The 26,616-nt window shown below is 42.8% G+C and overlaps 1 long non-coding RNA gene across 1 annotated transcript; it reads right to left on the reverse strand.

Moving 5' to 3' along the window:
* Nucleotides 1-656: 656 nt before the first annotated feature.
* On the reverse strand, nt 657-1,960 carry LOC139434115 (uncharacterized). Its single transcript, XR_011643543.1, has 3 exons — nt 1,678-1,960; nt 1,256-1,420; nt 657-882 (listed from the first exon to the last, which is right to left on the reverse strand). It is a non-coding gene; the product is annotated as an uncharacterized lncRNA (long non-coding RNA).
* Nucleotides 1,961-26,616: the final 24,656 nt, after the last annotated feature.

Raw genomic sequence — 26,616 nt, forward strand, 5'->3', positions numbered from 1 at the left:
AATCTTTCTAATCAATTAAGCAAATATCAAAGCTAACTATAAACATAAATACTAAAGTGTAAAACACAGCAAAACTATATTCATAAATGCAAGTGTAAAATAGTGTGGACAATTGTAAACATGGATGGAGACTAAAGTATCCACAACATAAAATAATATATTAAATATAACCTCAATCTTTCTTCTAGACATGTTAAAAGCTTGCTTGAATGGGTTATAGGTTTATTTTGTTCTCTCGTCTTTGAAATATATAAGGAATGTGTTGTTTGAGTCTAGTAGAACGAGGGTATTACAATTGAGCAATTTCTACATGTATTATGTATTTATCATGTATTCTTAATACCATTACAAAATAAACATGTAATAATGTTTTAGAGTAGGACCTCAAGCTAGAAAACTCAATTTCTTGCTTTAAATCTCTTAAAAGTAAGGGGCTTTTTCCTAACTGATGGTGTTTGTTATTGCTTTATAAATTCATGTATGTTTATGATTTTTTTATGTTGGGTGCCATTTTTTATGTTGGGTGCCATTCATTATCAACAAGAGATAAGATAAGTCAAAGAAGTACTTTATTGATGGCAAATACAAATGTTGTATCAAAAAGGCATGCCATTAAACAATACAAATAAAAAATGTAAAACTGTATTGCAGCCAGCATAAATATACATGGAATTGTAAATATAAAATGAACATTTTAAAGAAAATAAATAAACAAGGAAGTACAAATGTTGCATTTAAAAATTAACTAGATAAAAAATATATAATATGTACAATAACTATTAAGGTTTTTTGAAGTATCAGGGAGGAGACGGGCCACGTCGGCTGCCCAGTCATGGTGCCGTTCCTGCTGGGCCCGATCCTCTCCTCCTCGTTTCCTCTTGCCTGGGTGACAATAAGATAATAATTAGCAATAAGGAAAACACACAGGACAGGTACAGGTCACACAAGGATATAAGAATAACATGTATAAACAGAACAACAGTAAGGTGAACTAAAGAAAGTTCTGGCCCTAGATGTTTACAATGATTGTGAAAGTGAATTACATTATGTCCAGCCTGTTGATAATGAATATAAATATATGTATATGATAGGATGTCACACACAACTGTACTAGCTGCTTACTAGCTAAGACTTTACTTGTAACAGAGCATTTCCACACAGTGATATAGCTTATTTTAATTACTGACGATGGATGATCCACGGTTTAAAAAAACAAAAACACAATTCCAGTCGTTTTTCCATTTCTATTTCTTACCTAGAACCACACGCTGCGGTGTCGTGATGGCACTCGGTGTTGGTGGTTGAGTCGGTGTCGATTCTTCGGCTGGGGTCCGTTCTGGATTCGATGACGATGTGGACGGAACACTGCCATCACCCGTTGTTCGGGAATGTTCCTCCTCACGAGTCCCAATGTAATCATCTAGAACAGCAAAATGACTTGTTAATTCCACAAACTACTGCAGCACAATACTAAATAGCAACAACAACTATAGAAAAGAAAAACTGAACATAAACAATGGCACATATGGTGTTAGCAAACAATAGCTCTAGCTAAGGCTATCTGCCTAGGCTATCTGCCTTAGCTAGCTATGTAGCTCTTTGGGGCTCCATAAAAGCACGGGTTGTCGAACATTAATGTAAGGATAAAATAGACTTCTTTGTTAGGAGTGAGCGTACCTTGCAGGGACTCCAGTAAAGCCGTTCCGTTTTCCCTACATCGCAGGAAAGTCCTCGAAAATCCGCGCTCGGACATCTGTGCAGAGACATCCTGGAACACTTTCACATTTCGCGTTGTTCCGTCGAGCTCCCGCTGGATTTTATCATCCCCAATGAGATGTAGGAACGTCGTCACCTCCTCGGTCGACCACGGTGTGCTTTTCTTCGACGTTGCCATTTTTGTAGCTCCTCCGTTTACAAAATGCTGCAAGCTTGCTTCTTGATATATATGTGACGCGAGGGATGATCTCGCGCGCGATCTTGTGACGATTCTCTCTGACCAATCAGCAGTCGAGTGTTGACGTCACAGCCCTGGCCTGGTCTGATAGAACCACGATTTTATGGGGCTGGAAAAAGAGAGAAAAAGTACCCGCTAGCCGGTACTAGGCTATATGGAAATGCCACCAAAAACTGGCCTGGCCGCTTGAGGACGGTCCAGGACGCTTAAACGGGGCTACCCGCTGCAGTGGAAATGCGCCATAAGAGGGTAACACTAAGCATTCAGGAATACATGCTTCCTCTAGGATAATGGGTCAGTAAAAATAACCAATAATTCTACTCATAATAATAATCTCCTGGCTCATTTACCACAAGTGAGGTTACTACTCACTAGTATTTCTTCTCTCTTTTTTAGATAACGCTTCGTGATTCATCACCAGTGGTGCTCACGCACAACCAGTGCTCCTGTGTTGCAGGAACTGTTTTGTGCAATCACACCATAACATTGCTGTTCCAAACAGCATACTACACTGAACTGAACATGCCAGTTGTGCCACCTGTGCATAGCTGTACTGAATCGGAACAGCAATGGCATAAGCCGCAAACAATGGTAATTTCAATGAGGTTCAAATACTTGTAATCTTTCACAGAGTTTTTGTTTTAAAGTGACTCAACGAACAGTAATTGTCTTTTCCTTAAGGGTGTGAAGCCAGGGCCCATCAACTCCATGGTCTTCACCAAGCCTGTACCAAATAGGATGGTGCAGACTGGAGTAAGGTAATTTTAGCTGGAAAATTGTGTTTCCTGTGTTTTAAAATTCATAATTCTGGTGCTGTATTCCTAACCTTTATTGTCACATTAATGTGCTATATTGTCTATGCCATTCTTTGTAGGAGTAGATTTTACAGAGGCATGGTGGGGCCATTACCAGATCCCTGCCTGTTCAGAGTTACGGAGGCATACTCAGCATTCAGCATTGAAGACAGACCGCTTGTGACCACAATGAACATGAGACCTGACAAGCCCCTTGTGGAAAGTCCTTTCGGGATTGTGCAGGAGGGCAGTGTTCTGTCCTATCAGATGCCTGCTTTGACGTCTCGGTACACCACACTTCAGACTGACACACCATCAACACCCCACTTGCCCATAGAGGGGTATGTGATCTTGCCATGTGATTTACCGCTGATGTGCTCAGAAGAGGAGCAACTACATATGAACAGCTTATCTGTTGATTTGGAAATGTCTCACAAAATTGAGGAGGCTACCCGTGAGCAAAGCTCTAGCTCAGAGTGGCATCTGCTCCGCAAACCCAGGGTTACTGCCTCAAGGTTTAGAGAGATTTGTCACGTCAGAGGTGAGAGCTCTGCTAACTCTCTTGCAGAGCGAATACTCAAAGGTACAAGGCAGACTGCAGAAATGAGGAGAGGTGCAGAGATGGAGCCCACAGTAGCAGCTGAATACAGTAGACTGGCAAACATGAACTACTCCCCTTGTGGCCTTGTCATTCACTCCTCTATGGCCTGGCTTGGTGCCTCCCCTGCTGGAGTTGTTTTTGACCCAACAGAATATCCGCAATTTGGCCTTGTTGAATTAAAATGTCCCAATGTCCCAAATTATGTCGACTGCAAATATGTGCAGATGGAATGTGGCTCCCCTAAGATCAAGAAAAGCCATGCCTATTACTGGCAAGTACAGGGTCAACTTCTTGTATCTGGGATGCAGTGGTGTAGTGCTGTCCCGAATACCATTTTTCGGGCTCCGGATATTCGGTAGTAATCAGCAGCGAATATTCGAATATTCGGTGCGGAGAGATTTGTATTTTTTTTTAATACATTTTTTTTTCACTTTTTTTTTTTTCACTTTTTTTTTCCCAAAAGGTTTCATAACATGCTCCGAATCCGAGACACCTGACAACACGCTGTTAAGCAGAAGCGCAGAAAGAGCATACTATTACGATTTATATGTATTTATTGTCTCAGTACTCGCAAACATTAAAACTAAATGTGTCCTCTGCATTTAACCCAGCGCAGCACCCGGGGACCAAATCTGGTTCCACATTCCGTCTATAACATTTTACAACCTGAACAGTCAAACAAAGATACAAAACACATATTTCAGCTGCCAGCTTCATGTTGCTGGCATTGTCGTGGACAACGGCTACTCGCTTATAATTCGGGAATGGCAAAGGCGTCCGCCACTTCTCCAAGCTGTTCTGCAATATTTACTCCCGTATGGTTTACTTCCATTACTTTGGTTTCCAAAACAAAGTTACAGAGTTTCCACTCCCGAGTTATGAAATGACAGGTGACAGCCATATACGCCTCCATACGCACCGAGGTGGTCCACATGTCCGTTGTAAAACTTACGGCAGTTGAGTTTTCAATCTGAGTTACAATTTGGTCTCGGTGATCGCTGTACTTCAGAGACATGGCATCTAAAATACTGGAGCGTTTGGGGACAGTGTAGCCGGGCTCCATCTTCTTCATTAATTGTCTGAAGCCTTCGCCTTCGACTATGTAAATGGGTCTCATATCCATAGCGATGAAATCTACTATGGCATCTGTTATCTCTATCTTTCTTTTCTCCGTTATCGGTTTTTGGAACTGTAGGGTCTGCTGTATTGTTGAGGATGTTGATGGCTGGGATGCACCTATGGACACAATTTATTATTAGGCTGAGCTACTCAACTTTAAGGCCCTGACACACCAACCCGATTTTGGGAGTCAGAGGCCGTCAGAGGCTGTCGGGCATTCGCGGCGCCGTAGTCAGGTTGGTGTGTCCCGCACCGTCGACCGTGACACGCCTTATTTGGACTGCCAGACCCGATGCATGGCCGATTCAACATGTTGAATCGGCCATGCATCGGGTCTGGCAGTCGGACCAAATAATCACTCTGATTGGCTGTTCAGCTAGCAAATCAGTGCATGAGAAGCGAAGCGGAAGTGAGGGACGTAAACAAACGATTTAAGAAGGTACACACAGACTGCTATTCATTTTCATCTCATCATGGCGATCTGGAATGATGCAAACGAAGACCTGCTCATCACCTTGATCCAGGAGAGGCCAGCTCTGTATGATATTACGGAGAAAAGATACTCTTCTTCTTCTCTGTCTTCCGTTGTTGCCTCTTTTGAATGACGAATACACACTACCGCCGCCTGCTGGTAAGGAGAGTTATTGCCACTCACGCACTGAAGTCGGTGCGGTGTGTTCCCGTGCGACACATGGCCAAAACGCAGGAGAACACGGCCAGGCAACAGCCGACTTCAGCGTCGGCTAGTCCTCTGGTGACTGCTTGGTGTGTCAGGGCCTTTATGCCAATAATTGCCTTAGCCCCAGATGTTCCCACATTACTCCTATTATTTTCACTATTCTGATAAAATTAAAAAACTAATATAAAAAAAACAATTCGGTTGCTTGCTTGCAACTATTTTCCAAGCAAAGTAAGTGCACGTTTTTATCATGTTTAACGTTACTGTTTAAACGGCGGATAAAGCAGCTTCATCATGGCAACTTCACAACAGCTAAGCTAAGCTAGGCTACTACTTACAGCATCCAGGTGACTTTTCAGAGTTGTTGTGCCACCGTGGTAGGCCAGTTTCTTATCACATATTTGGCACACTGCCTTCTTTTTACCGTCGTCCAATTTAAAATGGTCCCACACAGCTGAAGTATTCGGCATTTTATGGGTGAAACGTGCGTTCGTGACTGTGAACAGTGAACGCGATGTCAGGAGCACAGGCTGAGATTGTACATATTTCCGCATTTTAACAGTGCAATTCAAAAGTATAAATATAGTATAAGAATATGGCAATTCGCCTTTATTAATAGCATACATTTAGAAAAATATATTAAAAAAAATGGAATTTTTTTTTTTTTTAAATAAAAAAACGAATAATGAAATTGAAACCCGAATAGTTGGCCAACGAACGAATATTCGAATAGTCGAATATTCGGGTACAGCCCTACAGTGGTGTGACTTTCTAGTGTGGGCACAGGAGGACTACCTGGTGCAAAGAATATACACAGATCCAGAAGTGCAAAGAGCAATCAGAGAACAAGTAGACTTTTTTTTTACACATACATGGCGAAGTACCTGTCATTAAAAAAGTAGTGGGCACTGTATCCATTGTTAAATCTGTAAGCAGTTAGCTGCTAGACCCTGGCTCAGCCGTCATTGTTTTTAGGAGGCAATCCCTCAATCATGTGTTCTGAATGACAACAAAATGTGATTTCAATATTTTGTTTTTGATATATATTGTTTGTCACATTTCATATATGTAAATAAATATACAATTGTATTTAAAAAGACAATAAAGTGAAGTGATTTTTTTGTAATGAATAGTAAATCATTGCATTTGTAAGAAATCATCAACGCATTGTAATTTGCCATTTACCATTTATTCAAACAAGTGTTGTCAGGCAACACGGGATTACGGTGTGCTCACCCAGCTTAATCACAGCTATCTGCACAGGTGTCATCATCTTGTCTTATTTCACCCATTTCTTGACCAGTGCTTTGTTCTGATAGTTTGACAGCATACATGCTACTGCAAACAGTTGGTTGATGTTGTAGGCATGGGACAGGAGGATGACACCATCAAAAAGTTTGTTCTCTTTTATCCTCCTGATGATACGCTCCACATGAACCCTCAGGCAATGGCCTGTGTCTCCCTCACCTGATAGGCTGGCATTTGCTTCTGCTTTGACAGAAAAGGTGGGCAGTACACCTTGCATTTGCAGCAATCGCTGATCAGGAAGCCCTTATCTACCATCACTGCCATGTTTTCAGTCAACAACGCAGCTATTCCAGACTGTTTGAAAATCTCCTTGTCGCTGACAGAACCACCATACAAACTGGAAACAAATGTCACTGCACCATGTGGGGCTGTGCCAACCAGGGCTTTCATGGTGCAGTGAGATTTGTATGTAGAATACATTTCACTTTGGAGGAGGAGTGAGGATGGTGTTTGACACCTCAGCTCTGTGCAATCCAGGATCACCTGTGTGTCTGGGAAATCTTTTAATGCCTCTGGGAGGTGGGCTTGAACTTCTGCAGGTGTAAGCCACATGCACTGTGACCCCAATAAAGTTGTAAGAAAACTCGTCCATGTTGCAATGATGCGGCTCAAAGTGGACTGGTGTACGTTGAAACAGAGAAAAAGGAAGAACTCATCAATTGGCTGAAGCAGCTGTCTCTGGAAGCAAAAAAAGGGTACTATATTAATGTCATGAGTGTAGCACACCATGGGAAAAACATTAAGTTGTTTTAGTTCTCTGATGTATTCAAAAAGGATTGAGTACTATAGCCTTTTAGCCTACACGAAAGCAATGAAATGTCGGAGAAACATTTTCCCTTCAGTTTGTGTTTAGATTGTGTGTTAAAAGAAACGTAGCCTACCGTTGAAGGACGTGCGTGTGTAACCACTTCTTCATTCCTCTTGGCAGCTGATATCGCTCTTGTAACACGAACCATTTTATAAATGGAAGGCTCAATCAAAAACCAGAAGGCCATCAGGTGGTTATAGCTCGGGAATCTGTACACAAAAGACACATGTCAGTCATTAATTGACTCGTTAACTGTAACATATGGGCTAATGCTTTCCTCTTGTTTGCTATAATACATTACAATTAAAATAGACTGATTAAGAAGGCACTTGGTGCAGGTATAGTAATATCCAGCAGTAAAATGTAACAACTACATTAAAGCAGCAGTAATAATAATCTAAAACATATAGGGAACATTTTACACAGAATGACTACTTTTACTCTTCATTCTTAAGTGTGCAACTGGGGGAAACGCAGTGGATATTGACATGTACTTTTACTTTGGTAAGGTTTTGAAGATTTCCACTTGTAGTAAAGTATTTTCAGTATGTTGTTAGTATTAGTATGTTTTACTCCACCACATTTAGTCAACCTTCATAGTTTATAGTTACTTTTTATATATGAAAACACATGATTTATGATTCTACATGTTCAGTTCAGGAGTATTTTCAAACCATAGTATTTGTACTTATACTTCAGTTAAGTTGAGTAGCCTACTTATTCCAACACTGCATGCATATAGTCAGCAGTCAAACGGCAGGTAAACAGGATTCTTTATAAGCTAACCCATCTCAAAAACTTGGATAGAATTTAGCCAAAACATTACCTGGTATAGAATCGGATGTTGTCGTCGGAGCCAGCAAACCGCTGTAAGCAAAACTCTCGCTGGACTCTTAACTCCTGCAGTTGCTTCTGCTGATCCTCCACTGTTTTGGAGTTGTCTTCTGTAGCTTGAGAGGACATGTCCAGTGAAGCTGATTCAGGGGTTGAGCAGTAATCATGGTCACGGACATCGATATGCTCTTCCTGCTCCTCCAGAGAGACTGGTTCAGTGGGCCGCTCCCTTCTCTCCCAAACACTAGCCCGCGGTGTTTGAGCAGTAAAGTGATTCCACTCAAACAGAGTTGGTACAGCACCTTTCACAAGCCTCCTACGGCCATCAAGGGTTTTTGGCTCTAGTAGTTGATCCGTAGCGAAGTGACGACTGCAGACCTTGGAGTGAGAGGAGATTGCAAAGTTATCGCGTCGTATTTTAACCAGCCACTGTCTTCGCAGCTCGAGTTTGGTCGGAAAGCCATGGAAACTTAGGACGCCGTTGAATTTAGCTGACGCCGTACAAAGTGGGACACAGCAGTGCTCGGAGTAGTTCTTTACTTGTCTTTGCAAATGCTCCGTTTTGAAAATCTTCCGTCGACTCATATTTAAACCATACATTTAAACAGTAAAACATTTGTGGACGCTCAGCTACGCAGACCGGAAGCAAACCGGAAGCTGCCGAAGTACGTCTCAGACCCTAGTGCATGTAGCCTATTGAGCTGCCATCTCCACCATCTCACATAATTCAGAGCTGATTGGCTGTAAGTATGTGTGCCGTGAAAAGTGCAATGTGTGAAGAGGAGGAGAGAGACGCGTCCTAAAACCAGGAAGTAAGCTGCGCATGGCTTCCCTCGATAAAAAAGCAATGAGATTTCTTCATATGATTTCAAATAAGATCTGTGGGAAACAAACCTGTTAGATAAATGTACCTTTTGTTCAGCCGGATAATATCCACATGTCTACCCTACTTTTATAATTTTCGAATCATAAATCTATTGATTAGATTAGATTTATGATAGACTTTTGAAACTACAAGAACATAAGGAGGACTTTTACAAAAAAGTAATAGAGATTTTTGTCCAGAGGGATAGGCAAATGGACTTAATCTTCAAGTGAAAATGGGATCTTACTAAGAGAGAAAAATTCAATATTTAAAATTAAATATTTTGGGTATCCTTTTGTTGAACTGTATGTTTAAAATGAATTGAAGCATCAGACAAAAAAAGCTTTTGAAAATAATATTATATTTTGATTTAGGTCAAAATATAATATTTGTAAACCTGAAGAGTCAGTGCCAGTGCCTCACGAGCCATGAACCTCACTGCAGAAGTTTATAGACATCTAAGTTTTTTGTGCCCCACCACTTGTGTACATATAAAACGCCACTGGTTTGGCTATTAAAACGCTTTTTGATTAGATTTCTAGCGAGAAGTGTATATTGTACTTTTAGAATCCACGTCCAGTCGATATGTAGGATCTATAGTTTGATAGATATTACGAAGATGATTTGAGGTATGTGGCAGCCTCTATGGAGCTAATTTCCTGCCATAACTCCACAAACAAACTAAACAGGTTTTACAAATGCCTCATGATTCACTAACAAACACAATGTGGTTTGCAAATACAAAACACCATCTACAAACTAATGCATTTAGTTTTCCAAAGAAAAAACGTATCTATCAAACAAACACATAAACACATTTTTCTAATAAATCATGTTTCAGAGACAAATTCGGCATAGGTTTTAGCAGTACACAAGTACACAACTTTTTTTACAAGTACAACACTTTTTCTTCTCACGGCAGAATATTACTGCCAAAAGTCACGTGACTCACTCACGTGACTTTTGGCAGTAATATTCCACCGTGGTTGTGCTCAAACACACTCACACATGTTCTCTCACACATGCTCCATGGCAGCAGGGGGCGATACTGAGTCCATTGGGAAGGCGGGAGGTTGAGCAGAGCATGGAACAGCCATTGTCAGTCTGATGGCAGCGGTGTTGGACCCGTCCAATTCCAGTTTTGGAAAGTCTGCCGTGGTTCCATTCCATTTCATAGAGCTGTTTGACGCTCAGCATAACCTTGTCGCACTGCCACTTCAACATCCAATCACAGGGCTTAATGACTAATCACAGGGTTTGTAAAGCAAGGCGGATGTTGTAGTCCACAACGATAGCTGGGGATTATGGGTAGTGTAGTGTCTTCGGAGACTGTAGTGTCTAAACTCCGAAAAAACTATTTGTTTCTCTGAATCGAAGGTTAAAAACACAAAAGCATTGTACACAATTTAAACCAATCAATATTGTGTAATTAACAAGGATAAACTGATGTTTTTTAGTGGATGAGTAATGCAGATATCACTGTGTAATAATTTGACAGTGAGGGGAATATATCCGGTTTTATTATGAAAACTTCGAGACTGTTTTCCCATGCTAACTTTACATGGAAGCTGCATACACATTATCCTGGCGAGACCTCAAATCATCTTCGTAATATCTATCAAACTATAGATCCTACACATCAACTGGACGTGGATTCTAAGAGTACAATATACAGATGTAGCGCTTCGTTTCAGACGCCTACCCATGCGGGTCCGTGATCGGCACGGGGTGGGCCCCTGCTGAAAAGGAAAACCCCCCGCAGGACTTGAAACACCCCCTTGATAAATACATTTAATTAGAATGAAACCAGCTGCAATGGATCATGGATCCACCAGGGGGAGCCGTGAAAAGCTGCCACACCGAAACTCATGTGAAATAAACAGCTGATCTACAGGTATCTGATATAGCGGATATTTGTTAAGATCCATATATCACGGATAGGATCATATTCTGTGCTTAAGTAAGAGACATGTAATCATTTACTAAACATCACCATGTTTTTATTTGACAAAATAATGTTTAATTCACGTTGGCGTAAGTACAAAACCATCGCTATGTTTTTAGATCAGGAAATGCATCCAGGGTCAAACAAACGATTTTCGATCGTCATCCTCGCGATCATTTAATGTATCATATGTTCGCGAGTTGAAATTAATGCACTACATTTAATCCATGTGAGTTTACAACAACAACAATAATCGCTTTGTTTTTATATCACATCCGACCGGAGGAAAATGCAGCGGCTCTCACTACCGATCATCCTAATCCCACGGGCAAACAATAATATGTACAGTGTTAATAGTTTACTGTATTATTAGTGTCTAATATTACTGCTATAATAATCACACATTGAGTTGTTGAAATCAGACCGTCGTTTTTTTTAAATGCTCTGAATGAAACGGCAGCTCTCAGCTGTGTGTTTACACAATAAAATATGCATAGTAATTTAATACCTTCCAACACACATTGTAAGAACAGTTCTGTTTCATATGAGTGTTGAGAGCTGTATCCACAAATCTATTAATTTTGCCCTCAGTGCACCAGATTGATGCATTTAACTTCAATTTAAATAAAAACATCTTCTGTTGTAACAACAATAACATTATAAATAGTAACATAGCATGGTATTGCACATTTACTGTAGCTTTGAGTGTTACTGGCCTGAGATTTTTTTATTACATGAATGAAGGTGACTGAGGCTTTTTAATATAGACTTTTCAGTGTCCCACATTTTGCACAGAACTGTCCCACATTAGGAAAACAGATTGTCTGAGACAACTTGGCACTAAGAGTACTAATATGTCTACCATTTCTTTTATGAGTTTAATATCTGCATGTTCTCTTTTGGTTTGATTAGGACACATCCTGGGGATTTCAGAATGTTACTGGATTTTGATTTATTGTATCGGCTTCATGTCGCAATATATTCCCGAAGTCTGAAATGCAAAAATGTTCCACATTAGAGCAATTCACCCTACATTTAATAATTTTGTTTATTTTTAACGAAATAAATGTGGTTTAATCCATCATGAAATTAATGTAGGCTATTTACTTAGTACATATCTGACATTAACGATTAACACACTGTTCATACTGCTCACAGGCTGATATCTAGTGTAGTCATACCCCTCACTGTTTATTCATCATTCAATTCATTATATATTTTATTCTGTAGATTGTGAACATTACTTTCCACTTTACTGCTTGTTGCACCTGGTTAGAAGCTAAACTGCATTTCGTTGTCTCAGTACCTGTAATCTGTGCAATAACAATAAAGTTGAATCTAATCTTGAGCAGGAACTAATGTAGGCTATTTACTTAGTACATATCTGACATTAACGATTAAACACGTTTGTGCATTCTTTATGAATGCAAACCGAGTCATTTCGTTTATTTTTAATGAAATAAATGTGATTTAATCCACATAATTTACTGTGTTAATTGTTTACTGTACAGTAGTATTGTTTAACTTGAAGGTGCCTGATGTGAACATTTCCAGAATGTATTGTCTTCACTTTTTAAATGCCTCTGTGATGTGCTGCAGACCATACCGTTCACCAGCCCCAACCCCCCATGTTTCCTATGTATGTTGGGGACCCTTTGTGTAAAACTAATTGGCCATCGGAATGTGTGGAGTCACATTCCACAGCTCCGCCCCCCTCCCCCCCCCCCCCCTCCTGTGATCCCCCGCACACAGAGAGACACAGGGAGATCGCTCTTCTGGAGTGAAGAGAGCGTAAATAATGATATTGCAAGTTAGAAACGTAAAATGCATTTTGACAGACACTTGGGGGAAATATGCTGCATTTTGAATGTCCGATAGTCCACCATTAACACCTTAGTCTGTCTCGTCTCATCAACGAAAACTAAATATACATGACATACTTTGTTTTAGTAGATTTCGCATGAGAGCAAAAGGAGAATATCCGTGTGTAAGAGTGAAAATGTATGTATGTAAAATGAGAATATATGTGTGTAAGAGTGAAAATATGCTGCATTTTGAATGTCCGATAGTCCACCATTTCCACCGGAAATATCAAACATTTAATAAAAGTGAAAAACAATGAACAAGACTTAACGTATTCATCATAATTAATTATATTTATTTCGTTTGGATGTAGGATTTTTGACTTTGTTTAGAGCAGTGATCTTCTACTATATGAACATTTTGGACCCAAAATCACAAAAAAAACGTAAAAACAGATTTTGAAAATGATATTATTTATTATTTAACACAAACATACACAACGAAACCATTTAAAAGCTGGAAATATATACATGGGATGTCACTATGATAATGTGAAAGTTTGATTGAGGTAGCATGGGATTTCATTCTGATAAGGCAAAAGTGTTATTATAAATATAATACAAATATATATATATACTAGGGCTGTCAAGTTAACGCAAAAAAAATTAACGCCACTAATTATTTTAACGCGATTAACGCATGTGTATTTTTTTTCCTCGGCCGCCCCGTAGTTTCAGAGCGCATCGAGTTTAAAATACCATCTGCTGACAGTCCCGCTCCTGCCGCCCGCTTGTGGCAGACCATACTTCCACGCTCACCGGCAGGCACCGACTGGCCATCGGGAGGACCGTGTGTGTGTGTGTGTGTGTGTGCGTGTGTGTGTGTGGCCCGAGCGAGCGAGAGAGAGACCTTACGTGCATTGTTGTTGTTAGCATCTGGTGCTAGCTAGCTGCGCTAACGGATATAAGGAGCTGTTTAAATGAAAACAGAGTCGCGACATTTCGCCACAACTGCGCCGAGCACTTGACTTGATGCAGGAAGCCAGACAGCGGGACATTGTAGGAGAAGTCAGCACACTCATGATTGCAGCGTCCAGGCAGCTCCCGTTCGAGCATATGCCTTGAGTTGCACATAGCTCCAACGATCCAACACACACACACACACACACACACACACACACACACACACACACACACACACACACACACACACACACACACACACACACACACACACACACACACACACACACACACACACACACACACACACACACTGTATTGTATGAGAGAGGTTCCAGGTTGAATTGAGTCGAATATTTGTAATGTTCAGAGGTTATGTGTTTAATATAGAATATTTCTCATTGTTCAAATGATAATAAACATTTGCATAAAGCATATTTGTCCACTCATATGTTGATAAGAGTATTAAAAACTTGACAAATATTCCTCTAAGGTACATTTAGAACAGATAAAAAATGTGCGATTAATTTGCGATTAACTATGGACAATCATGCGATTAATCGCGATTAAATATTTTAATCGACTGACAGCCCTAATATATACACATTATGTACACAAATCTGTTTTTTCTGTCTTTATCTGTGCCACGCTTCAAAGTGGTTTCTGTCAACTACGACACAGAGGGCAACATCACAGATTCCTCCTCCTCCATGTCAAAAAACAAGCTTAAAGCTTGACTCACGTTCAGAGTTCTCTTCATCATAGTTGATTCTTCAAAACTCAAAATCTATCTAACTATATCTAAATTCTCAATGTTTGTCTGTCACTTTACTTAAATCGCAGTCTCCCGCAGCCTCTCTTCGGTTCCCGCCGTCCCTCTTCGTCTCTTTTCGTCTCGTTTCGTATCACTCCGTTTAACTGATTACCTCACCCCCTCCCTGGTAAATACATCCTGTTGAGCAGAATCTACAGTTTCCAGTATCTTCCGTTTCGTAAAATGATAAAATACGGCGAAGATATTAAAATATGTGCTTCCATTATTCATACTTCTGAAATATATCTGTATTAACTTTATATCATCGTATCTCCGTGTTTACTGGGTCTTTTTGCATGAAACAAAGACTGGGATATAGTTTCAAGCCAGTACTTTCGACAGAAACACACGGCAATGTTGTCCGGACTGTTGTTTTTATGCGGCACCGGCTTGAACAGGTCATGTGATCTGATCACGCCGGCGTGACGGTCGACTCCAATGGGTTAATATTAAATACATATAAGTATTTTTACAACTTGTATTTAGAAATACTCTGTTGTAATTATTGATGCATACATGTGTTCATCCATTCAATGTGGCATCTGCTATAATGGGGTTAATGTATGTATAGTTTCTCATTATTATTATTTTTTTCGCTCATCTTATTTTTGATTTTATTAATCTGTGTGAATCTGTGCTGTCCTGTTTTTCACTCTCACCCTGTTGCTGTTTGAACTACTGAATTTCCCCACGGGATTAATAAAGGTCCATCTTATCTTATCTTAATGTATAAGTTGATTTACTTCAATCTACTGTACAATATTACAAGAAATATACTGCCTAAAGCAAACTATATACTTTATTTGATCTAAAATATTGATGTTTCTACAACACCCATTGTGTATTTTGTGAATGAAGCGCCATCTCATGGTTAAATCCTGTAATTGAACTAATGGGGAAATTGGACAACGCCCTCTAGCAATTTGGCAACACCCCCAGCCACTGGCATCTGTTGGGCTTTTGACTAGGACACACCCATTTGAGTCTGATCTGGAGTGCTACATCTGTACACTTCTCGCCAGAAATCGAATCAAAAAGTATTTTAATGGCCAAACTATTCCACAATTTAGGATTTTCCAGAGAGGGTTATTTGTGAATAAACGTCCCTCCGGATCATTTGCAATGAACGGGCCAGGAGCATGTTGTTCTCATTCATAACACTCTGTTCGATTTCTCACTATGGGATGCGCCTCATCGCGGAGCAAACAGAAGCATCAATCTCATTACGCCAATCCTGATTGGCTGGTGATCTTGACGTCAGCGTCAGGGAATCCACCCCCTATAAGTAGCTTGCGCTACGTCGCATGCGTCATTCAAACACCTCTTCTCGCTTCAGAGCACATCTCTATGGTAGCCGGGCTAGCTTAACAGTCCACAGACTGAACCCAAATCTAAATTTCGGTCGACGGGCGCTCGCCGGCTACCCTTCCTGCTTCGCAAGAAGACTGCTAATACTAACACACCAGTTAGTATTATAATCGACCTCGCCGTTTCTTCCTCGGGAATTAAGTTAAGGTTTTGATTTTTTCAAGCTAGCAACACACCTGTCGCTAGCTTGCTTTCCCTCACTACCGACACCGCGGTAGCGAGGACGTTTTTCTTTTCTCTTTCTCACGGAGGAGGAAAGGATTAAAGAATATTAACACACCAGTTAATATTCTTTGAGAAAAAAGACCTACACCGTCCTTTTTTTCTCCGGATAAAAGACAAGTTGGTAACACTTTTTTCTCGACGACGTACCTGTTACGAGCGGGTCCTCTCCACGCCACGCGGCGAACAAGATGGACGCCTCTCTCCCTCACACCAGAGGAGTCAGGGACTCGGAGGCTCGACTCTGCAGCTGCGGGTTGAAGATATCAGGCACAGACTCACACCAGGTCTGCTCGTCCTGCCTCGGGCTGGAACACGCCCAGGAGGCTATTGACAACTCCGGCTCGTGCGGGCATTGTGCCCGTTTCACCATAAAGAGCCTCCGCCGACGGTTAGCACGCCAAGCTAGCTTGTCGGGACAGGACCCCCTAATGTCCACTGCTTTGCCGGCTGGCAATCAAGACGCGGGGGCGTCCGCCGCAGAGATTGAGCCCCTCACTGTGTCGGTCTGGGGCTCATTAACAGCAGCAGCTGCGGAACCGGAATCCCGCGCCGTGTCAGGCCGGGACCCGGTGGCGACAAGAGACGCGGGAACGGAGCCCCACGCTTTACTAAGTTGGGGCTCCCGGCTAGACCTCACCATGGTTTCGCCTGCGGAGGATGTCCTGGAATTGGATTACATGGAGGACGAAGAGGATGCCTCTGAGTTCCTCCTGTCTGATTCGGATGAGCAAGAAGACGATATCTTCATGTCATCGGCTCAAGCTGCAAAGCCGGGAGCGATGGCTGCTCTCCCGGGCGATAGCACACCATCTTCGCCCTGTCTGAGCATGGACCTGCAAGCCGTGTGTCAGCGTGCCACGTCCAGGCTAGACATCCCGTGGCCCGAAATGGCCAAGGAGACCTCCAGGTCCCATTACGAGGGGAAACATTTTCCCCAAGCAACGAGGACAAAGAGGCAACTCCTTCCGGTCTTCCCGGAGATGTTGGATGAGGTGTCGGTCTCGTGGAGACCGACCCTTTAGCAACAAGGCCCCAATCCAGGGTGCCTCCTCCCTAGACTGTGACGGTATGGAGAGGCTCGGCCTGCTCCGCATACCACCTATGGAACCGCTGGTGGCAGCCCACTTCCTACCGAGGATGGGCCCGTCACCAAGCAGGAACCCCACGCTGCCAGCGAAGGCGGACCGATTCCAGTCGACCATGACTGAACGGTCCTACAGAGCCGCAGCGTTGTCCGCCAGGGCTCTGAACGTTTCCTCGCTGCTAACCGCATACCAAGCGGAGCTCTGCGAGGATCTGTCGAGCAATCCTGGACCGGCCGTTCTGAATGAGATGGCCGCGGTCACAGACATTTGTCTCTGTGTCCAATGCTGCGCCGTCCAGGCCACGGGCAAGGCAATGGGGATCATGGTGGTGCAGGAAAGAGCTAGATGGTTCAACCTCACCAACCTCCCAGAGCGGGAAAAGGAGGATGTGCTTGACATGCCCATCGTTCCCGAGGGGATTTTCGGCTCCGCTCTCGCCTCCATGCAGAGGCTCGGTTCAAAATACCTAAACAGCAGAGGTCGCAGCCCGCCCCGAGTCCCCAGCCCAGGCAGGAGACGAGGGCGAGTTGGCCTAGAAAAGCTCCGGTCCCGGCTGCAGCCCAGGTGCAGCCGACCCAGAATTTCGGCCAGCAGTCGAGGAAGAAGAAGCGAGCGGCCTGACAGCCCCTCCTTCTCTCCTCTGTGACAGAGCTGGAAGTCCACGGTTCCCCAGCTCTAGATGTGTTCCTGCCGCCTCGAGAGATGCCTCAACACCATCCTCAAGTCCGCAAAAACACATGTCACAAGTTTGTTGTTGTTTCTAAAATAAACCATTTTCCGCTGACGCATCCAGGCTTCAGGCCAAGGGCACAGCTCAAAAAAATGAAAAGAAAAACAATAAAAACAATAAACAGTTAGTCAACTGTTCCCCTTCTGAGAGCAGCTACGGCCTCTCTCAAAAGGTGGATTATAGACGGGTCTGTGAAGGCACCACCATCACGCGCATGCGCAGTATCGGTGGGGATTGTCGAAATAGGGCACCACCGTGTTCAGACTAGAGGGCCCCATAACACAACAAATAGGGACTCAGAGGGTAAGAGACATGACATCTCCGCTGGCTCTAAGGAGCATACAGTGGAAGATGCTCACAACATCTGCTTGGGTTTCTCAAGACAGTAACACGGGGCTACAGACTCCAATTTGCTGTCACCCCCCCTCGCTTCTCGGGCATTCTGTATTCACAAGCCCGGGGAGAGTCAGCCCATATTCTAGAGAGAGAGATTCTCTCACTTCTAGAAAAGAGGGCTATATCTATAGTACCCACCGAGCAGAGTCAGATTACGCAGACAAATGTCCTCGTAAAGCTGTGGGTGCGTTACGGCAGAGCCGCGGTAGATCTGTTCGCATCAAAAGAAAATGCTCAATGTCAGCTGTTCTTTTCAATGCGCGATTTAAACGCACCGTTAGGCGTGGACGCGCTCGTGCACGATTGGCCTCCGGGCCTTCTGTACGCGTTCCCACCCCTGGCTCTGATACCCCCAACTCTGGCCAGAGTGAAGGAACAACGCCACACACTTATCCTGATAGCTCCGCCCTGGCCCGCAATGTGCGGGCTGGCGGAGATATATCAGCTGCTGTGCGGGCAGCCATGGCAGCCCCCACATAGGAGAAAAAACTCATTTTGAGAAAACGACCTTTAAAGATTGCAGTGAGGCACTAGCTAAACCCTCCTGTTCTCTGGATGACAGCTTGCGCATCGACGCACTCCGTGAAGGTATTTCATGTTCGGGGTCATTTGTTTTTTGTATAACCTTGCTTCGTGCAAGTGACAATTGTTGTCGTCTTGTCTGTGAACATTTCGCCGTTCTTTTGCCATTTTGAGATTTCAATTTCTAGCGGAAAGCTAACCAGGAAGTGTTTTAGCACACCACGTGACGCATCTGAACGAATCACGTTGTCAGAAATTGACACCAGCCAATGAGATTTCGTTTCTTGGTTTAAGACCCCTTTGTGCTTTCACGATTGGTTGCTGATACAAAGGAAATGGCCATATTTGGATCCGATGAGATTGTGCAGGAGAGACGGAGCTTTCCAGCGATATCTCTGTTGACATGGTTCACACAGCGGTCGCGGTACTTTATGTTACGTTAGAATGCTAACTTTTGGTGAATTTAGGAGAAATCTACAGACGCAAATAGACAAACTATAGTCAAATAAACACTTAAATGTGTATTTTGTACGTTTTCCTTCCGAAAGCCTGAAAGAAAACATGTTATAGAATCAAAATTGACCAGTACTTGAAAAACGATGTTTTTGCCTGCCGTGTCTCGCCTTAACAAGGATAATCTTGTGTTTTTTAGTCGATGATTAGTGCAGATATCACTGTAAAATCAATCGACAGTAAGAGGAATACTTACTTCCGGGTGTACAATTCTCCGTTATCCAATGGGAATGGACGCTCACATTTTCTTTAAGGGCAGCCGACACAAACAAATGCCGTGCTTCCATGAGCGTGAAATCCCGCCGCAGATGGGAATACATTGGAATCAGTTGAAAGCTATTTGCGTGCGTCCCTTTATGACGCTGAAGGAGCCTAGGAGCGTCACAACTGGATGCCACGGACACTGACCAAACGTCGCTCCTGGACGCTTAGGGAGTGAGAGTGTGTTGCTCAGTCATGTCCAGGATGACTCGCTTTCCCTGGCCCTTCTCCGGAGATTCACCAGCGGCTTTTCCAGTATACACCTGGCACCTCCAGGCATATGATGGCGACATCTGCGGTGATCCAGATGTTCAGCCCGTACTTCGCTGGCTTGCTGGGGATGTACTGCCGGAATTTGCAGCGGCCTCTGAAGGCTACGAGCTGCTCATCGACACAGATGTCTTCCCCTGGATTGAACAAGAGTGGGAGGCGCTCTGTCCACTTGTCCCACATATTTCTGAAAGCTGTAAGCTTGTCCTTCTTGTATCGAGCAGGACGGGTGAGTCGGTCATCGAATCGGAGGCTGGCGCTTATCATTTCAAAGCGTTTGTGGGACAGGGTGGCCCTGAAGATTGGTCTCCCACTCTGTTCAACCCACAGGCTGAGGGTAGATTCCCCTTTGGACCAGTACACACCCGCCAGGATGAGAAGTCCCATGTAAGCCCGAATCTCTTCAGCATCCACATCGTTCCATCCTGACACTGAACGCCTCCCATAGAGATTTGTCATCTGTACAATTAGCTGAATCATGTCGGGAGTGAAGAAAAGGTCAAAAGAGGATGCCACATCATAAATTCTTGATATGGCATATCTTGTGGGCCCTGGAATCATGGCGGTGGGTGCCTGAATGTAGCGCAGCGTCTCAGCATGAGATGGAGACCAGACTTGCCCATTTTTCCCTGTCCACTCACTGCTAGGATGGGCCGGATCCTCAGTGTCCTACCCACTTTCAGACAAACATTCAGAAGCACTCTCAGTTGTGGAGGATTCCAGAGATAATTCAATGTCAGACTCGGAGCTTGTTTCTTCAGAAGAAGAGTCATCGCTTGCAGATGAAGGCTGCATGACCATTTATACGGCCTCTTCTGCAGTGAAATGACTCTTCATTCTAGCTCCTACTCTCCTACTCTACGCTCCAGGACTTTCTCCTTCTCTGCTCACTCATGAAATAACCCCTCAGCCAAACTGCATGTTAACATTTGGCTGTGAAAGCAGCCAGGTGCGTAAACAAACTAACAGTTGTTTTTTGTTTTTTAATTACTCGAGCAACTCTTCAAAGACATGAAATGCATCTTTCAAAAAAATCAAAAGATGCCCTTTTCTTTACCCTGAAATGATCAGTGCATGTTTACACACACACACACACACACACACACACACACACACACACACGCACACACAGGGCCCCGAAATGCTGACATTACAAAATGCATGGTTTATACTGCAATGGCAGTGAGATCAAAAAAGGTGGTTTGAATGGCAGTCAATTATAATAAATAATGAGATAATTCAGATAATGAAACAGGCATTTAATGGGTTAACATCCTGAAAAATATCGAATATTTGGTAGATCTTGAAGCCCATACTTCTTTACTTTTACTTGAGTAAATAAGTTAAGTCAGTACTTCTACTTTTACCAAAGTATTTTTAAACATGTGTATGTACTTCTACTTGAGTAAAGGATGTGTGTACTTTTGCCATGTCTGGTCCTACTGAAAAGATATGCAACCTCTGTTCTAGTCTGCACCCCAGGCAGCTTGAGGCCAATTGTGGACTTAAATTCACAAAGACAAGTCTAAGCACTCACAGACCTTGTGAAAGTGCAAGGTAGTCAGAGCAATAGGATGAATCCCTTGCTTTTTTCCATATTTCCCATAGGGCTCCACTGTTACAAACAATTGCCTTAAGATTTGCCACAAACGTGTAAAACGGCCGCCTTCTCTGTAAAGCAATTTTCTTGGTGATTTACACTCTGGGTGAGAATATGCCCCTAAAACAGTAACAGTTTATCCATGCTGTGTTCTGCAACCATGGCTGTGATATTGACCGGGTCATTGACCAATATGTCACACAAGATCGGGTTTTACGTTTCCATGATATGAGGGCAGGCAAGTGTTCTGCTTCTCTACTTTGATCTAGTACTTCCTACCTGATGAGTTGTTGTACATAACGTTTGCACGGATTGCTATTGTAAGCGCAGGCACTTGGTAAATCTGTAGTTCATTCAGATGGGGTCATAAAAAACTAACATTTCTGATTGATGGCGCATGGGTGAAATAATACATCTCTATAAAATGGATAAATATTTCAAGCTGACTGTTTTTTAATGAGGAAAACAATAATTAAACTCATGGGGCGTCCCATAGGGACTGGTAAAGGTGCAAATGTTGGTGTTGTTCTGAAATTTGAGACAGAAATTCCTTTGGGGATGTGGCAGATGGATGAGTTATCAGTATATGCAGATTTGGATTGTGTGAACCGCACCTTTAGCACAACAGAAATCGAAAATAATTTTTGATTGGACCATCTTTCTATCTCAAGTTTAAGTCCGCTCAATTCTTCCTGTAATTCAAGCACCGCTTTCATTGGTGAAGAGCAACAGCATCTTTCACAAATGTAATCATATTATCGTGAACTAAGTGATAAACGTAGGGATGTATCGCTCATAAAATTGTGATTAATTTGTCGGCAACTAGATTCAGCAGCCTTAAAAGCTGTCATTGAATTCTAATTGGTTCTACATGAAGTAACAAAAGACCTGGTCTCTTTAATCATACATATTTATTAGACTCAACTTGGAGAAACATTGAGATAAATAAACACACTGGAGAGATAATTGCTTGGGGAAAATGCACCCACTGTTGAACATGGGCTCACATAAACAATACTACATAATAATTAGAGGGAACATGTCGCTTCTCGGGTGATAAACAACTCTGAGGTTATATGTCTGATTTAAAAATCTAATTAACCTAAAGTTATCCCCTTACTTTGCGTCTCATGAAAATAGCAAAGGTTTCTCTGGCCAAAACCGGCCACATGAAAGCTGTAAACAGTGTTATTGTTTTTCAGGCCTTTTTCAGAGAATTTACCAGCTGACAACCACAGAAGGATGATTGCTTACTGATTGGGTTGCCATTTTCAGATTTAGGGGGATTCAGACAAAGCCTTTAGGGACAGAACTGGCTTCGAAGCAACTCTGAGATGATCCATTGACTGCTGGTTTAATAACTTCAGAGTGCTGACCAACATGAATAGTCGGTAGAGGCCTAAATCAGAAAGGCTTAGGATGGTTAACTCTGATAACTAGCAGGACTCATAAGAAGATCCAATCCAATTTTATTTATATAGCATTTTAAAAACCTTCAGACCAAAGTGCTGTACTGAGAGATAAACTCACACAACATAATATAAATACAAGATACAAACCAGAATAAACGTAATAATTAAAAAATAAATAACAGGCATATAATAAAAACAATAGACCACTGAAAGCAAATAAAAGCAACACTCTACTTGTTTCTGAATGCCAAGGAGAAGAGGTGGGTTTTCAGACGGGATTTAAAAACAGTCAGTGTGGGAGCCTGTCTGATGAGCAAGGGCAGGTCGTTCCACAGTTTAGGGGCGGTAGCAGAGAAAGCACGGTCCCCTCTGCGCTTAGACTTTGTTTTTGGCCCCAAGATGGATGGGGTTATGTACATTTTCGGCTTATTCTAGTTGTGAGTCAAATGTTATTAAAGCCTGCTTTCCTCAAGGGATGAGCCTCCCTTTGTAACTATCCATCTGCTAATGTGTGATCCCTGCAGTGACACTTTGAATTGGTAGTACTATAAAAGGATCATGTTGGTCACAACTTGATGTAAATGTAAAGGTAATAATTTAAACACGAGGTCAACATGTACAACATAGTCATTTGTGCACATAATTCAGTGCTCTGGCTCTACAGACAAGCGTTTACAACCACGCCAGGAGCTCTGTTTAGGCACAGCGGTGCTTTGAGCTAATTGCTACCATCAGGATGCAAAAATGATCACAATTACAATATTAACATGCTGATGCTTAGCAGGTACAATATTCGCCATCTCAATTTTTCCAATTAGTGTAAATCATAAATTACACTTGGAGGAGAATGTCACCAACATGGTCTCAAACAGAAATGATGGACAATAACATTTTTCCACAATGGATGATGATAAGTAAGATTCAACCTTTAGTGAGGATTAGTGTAAAAAGTTATTGGAAATGTCTCTACTGATTTTTACCCACAGGCCGGCATACTCAGCCGACGTTGACACAGATGATTCCTACAGACAACTGTAATTTATACATTAGGTTAAACGAGATTATAGCATAAAACAACCCATTTGAATAACATTTACATTATACCATTTCAGAGTGTGTTAGCTGATACCTCTAGATCAGGGATGGGCAACTTTGATGGTGGTGGGGGCCACATCATTTATGTACTGTCCAAAAGGGGGCCGTGGATTCGCTTGGAACACACACACAAAAATGCCATGTATTGTATGTAATTATTAACAAATATACTAAGTCTGACATCTTCATTGACATTTTACAATCTTGCAGGGAACATCCTCTAATAAGCTCACTAAACAAATATCAGTTCACAGACATTTTATTTAATGTTTACAAGTGGCATGTTTGTATTGAACAGGTTATTTAACAGTGGAATACAACTATTTTAAACTGTTGGAAAGCACGGAAAATGTGTGTGCATTGAGATTAACCATTAAGATGACATAAACATGAAGTCATGAACACGACCCAGACATTAGTTGTCTAACTTGAACCTAAGTAGCCTGTCTCTGCTGACGCAAAATAAGGGGAATGTCAACACAGGCACCTGTCAACCCGCACTCTGCTGTTCCTCAGCGCCGCTCCCCCTCCCTCCCACTGAGATTATGAATGAAAAGCGTATAGTAATCATAGATAACACAGCAGGGTCCGTGACAGTTTGTTTTCAAATAAACATAGTCATGGTTTTCAGAATATTAAACTTGTTTTTCCAAATTCAGATAATAAATACAACTGTTAAGCTTGTAAAGGCATAATTACAAGCTGTAATTTAACGTCACAGCAGGCACAACAACAGCCGGTGTATCTGTCGTGAGTGAGCCCTCTATTGCCCCTTTCACACCAGCGCCTTTTCAGCTCCGGCTCGGAGCTAGAGCCTGAAAAGCGCCGGGTTTTCCAGTTCACACCGGAGCTGCGCCGGCTCTTAGCTTCATTTCCAGCTCCAAAAAATTGTCGGTCCAGAGGCAAGAGCTTTGGAGCTAAGAGGTGACGTCGCTTACGTCTCTCTTACGTCGAGGCGTGCAGGAAACTAAACCCACCTCCCATGGGTCGACTGTTATGCCTGCCTACAAGCAGTAGTGCCTATAAACACACTTTATAAAGTCAGGCAACACTAACCAGGCTTCGTGTGATTCTGTTTATTTGTGCCTTACTTTGACCATCCGTTCACTGTTATCGATCATTGTGGAGAGAGGCAGACGTGTTGTTTTGTATTATTGCAGCTATCGGATGCAAGTAGTCAGTTTAGCTTCGGTTGCTATGCTAACATCACCCGTTTTATACCAGAGAAACTTTCATAACAGCGTTGTGATACCAAACAGTGTCAATTCAGACTGACACACATTCACTTAGGCTAAGGGGAAGTGGGGATATGCATCAGCTGCTTGTGTGAGTCGGACAGTGAATACTTTAGAGCGGCCGCTGCAGTGTGAGCTAACCGGGAGCTAACGGGAGAATAAACTCCCGTGAAAGAGCAGCCAATACTGCAGCGGTCGGTAAATGCTGCAGAAACACATTAATAAACAATGAACCACGGCACTCAGTAGAAAAGTATAAGGTTGGAGAAGTCGTTATTCAATTTATTCTGGCTTCGTGTGATTAAAAGCAACACGATCATCGACCCGACGCAGTTGTTGTTGTTGTTGTTGTGAGCTGCCGTTGGGGGGCAAATCAGCGATGTAAACGGTGACGTCATGACGCAGCAAGGGCAGCTCTGGGGCGCCAGTGGGCGGTGTGTACAGAGCGGGAGCTGAAAAGGGAAACCGGAGCTGAACCAGAAAAGCTCCCGCTCGGAGCTAGAAACTGAAAAGCGCTGGTGTGAAAGCCGCATATGTAATGGCCCACTTGCTGGCACCCAGTTCTTTTAATCCCCCAATTGACCCACACACACGAGGAGCAGGCAGATATCGGGTAACACAATAATCTTTATTAGCAATTAAATAAATAGTAAGGGACCATATAAGCCAAGCTTCTCACATGGAAATGTATCACAAGGCCAAGTGATGCAGTGCCTATATACCACCCCGTCAATTCAGGCTGCTACTGCTCTTCCCACCCCCTGCTGGCCGGAGGGACCATGAATGGTACAACTAAAAGTAAAATGTCACAAAGAATGCAAATAACGCAAACACATGGCACTTCTAGAATCACTACACACATGACACGTCTATTTAAAGAAAGCACTACACACATCACACAATGAACATGCTCTCCCACTCACTGGCTGCTAAGGAGTAAAATGGAACAGTCACTGGCACTGGTGGGCAAATGACTGCAAGTGGCACTATTTGCACCCCATACTCTCCTTGTTCATTTAACCATGCAGTGACAGCCTAGCAAGACATGGCCCGAATTATAATAGTTATGGGTCCGCTCTCGGTCAAGAACACCTCAGACCGAGAGGAGTTAAAAGTTATCTCTTCTCACCCTTCCTTAAGCGCAGCGTGTTTCTGGTCGGAAGAAAGCAGTTGGAGACTTGGCGTGCGTCTCCCAATAGTTCGGAGCGCGTCCGACTCAGATGCGCACTGGCCCTGATAGGAGCAGCGCGCGGTGCCAAAGACAGGAACTTGAGGGCGTTGCAATGATCAGGAACTTGAGAGCGTTGCAATATCAGGAACTTGAGAGCATTGCAATACACATACTTGAGTGCGTGGCAATAGACAGGAACTTGGGAGCGTCGCAATTCTGCCTTCAACCGACTCGTCGATCAGCGGCT

Source organism: Pseudochaenichthys georgianus, chromosome 7 (genome assembly GCF_902827115.2).
Source record: "Pseudochaenichthys georgianus chromosome 7, fPseGeo1.2, whole genome shotgun sequence".
NCBI classification, from domain to species: Eukaryota; Metazoa; Chordata; class Actinopteri; order Perciformes; family Channichthyidae; genus Pseudochaenichthys; species Pseudochaenichthys georgianus.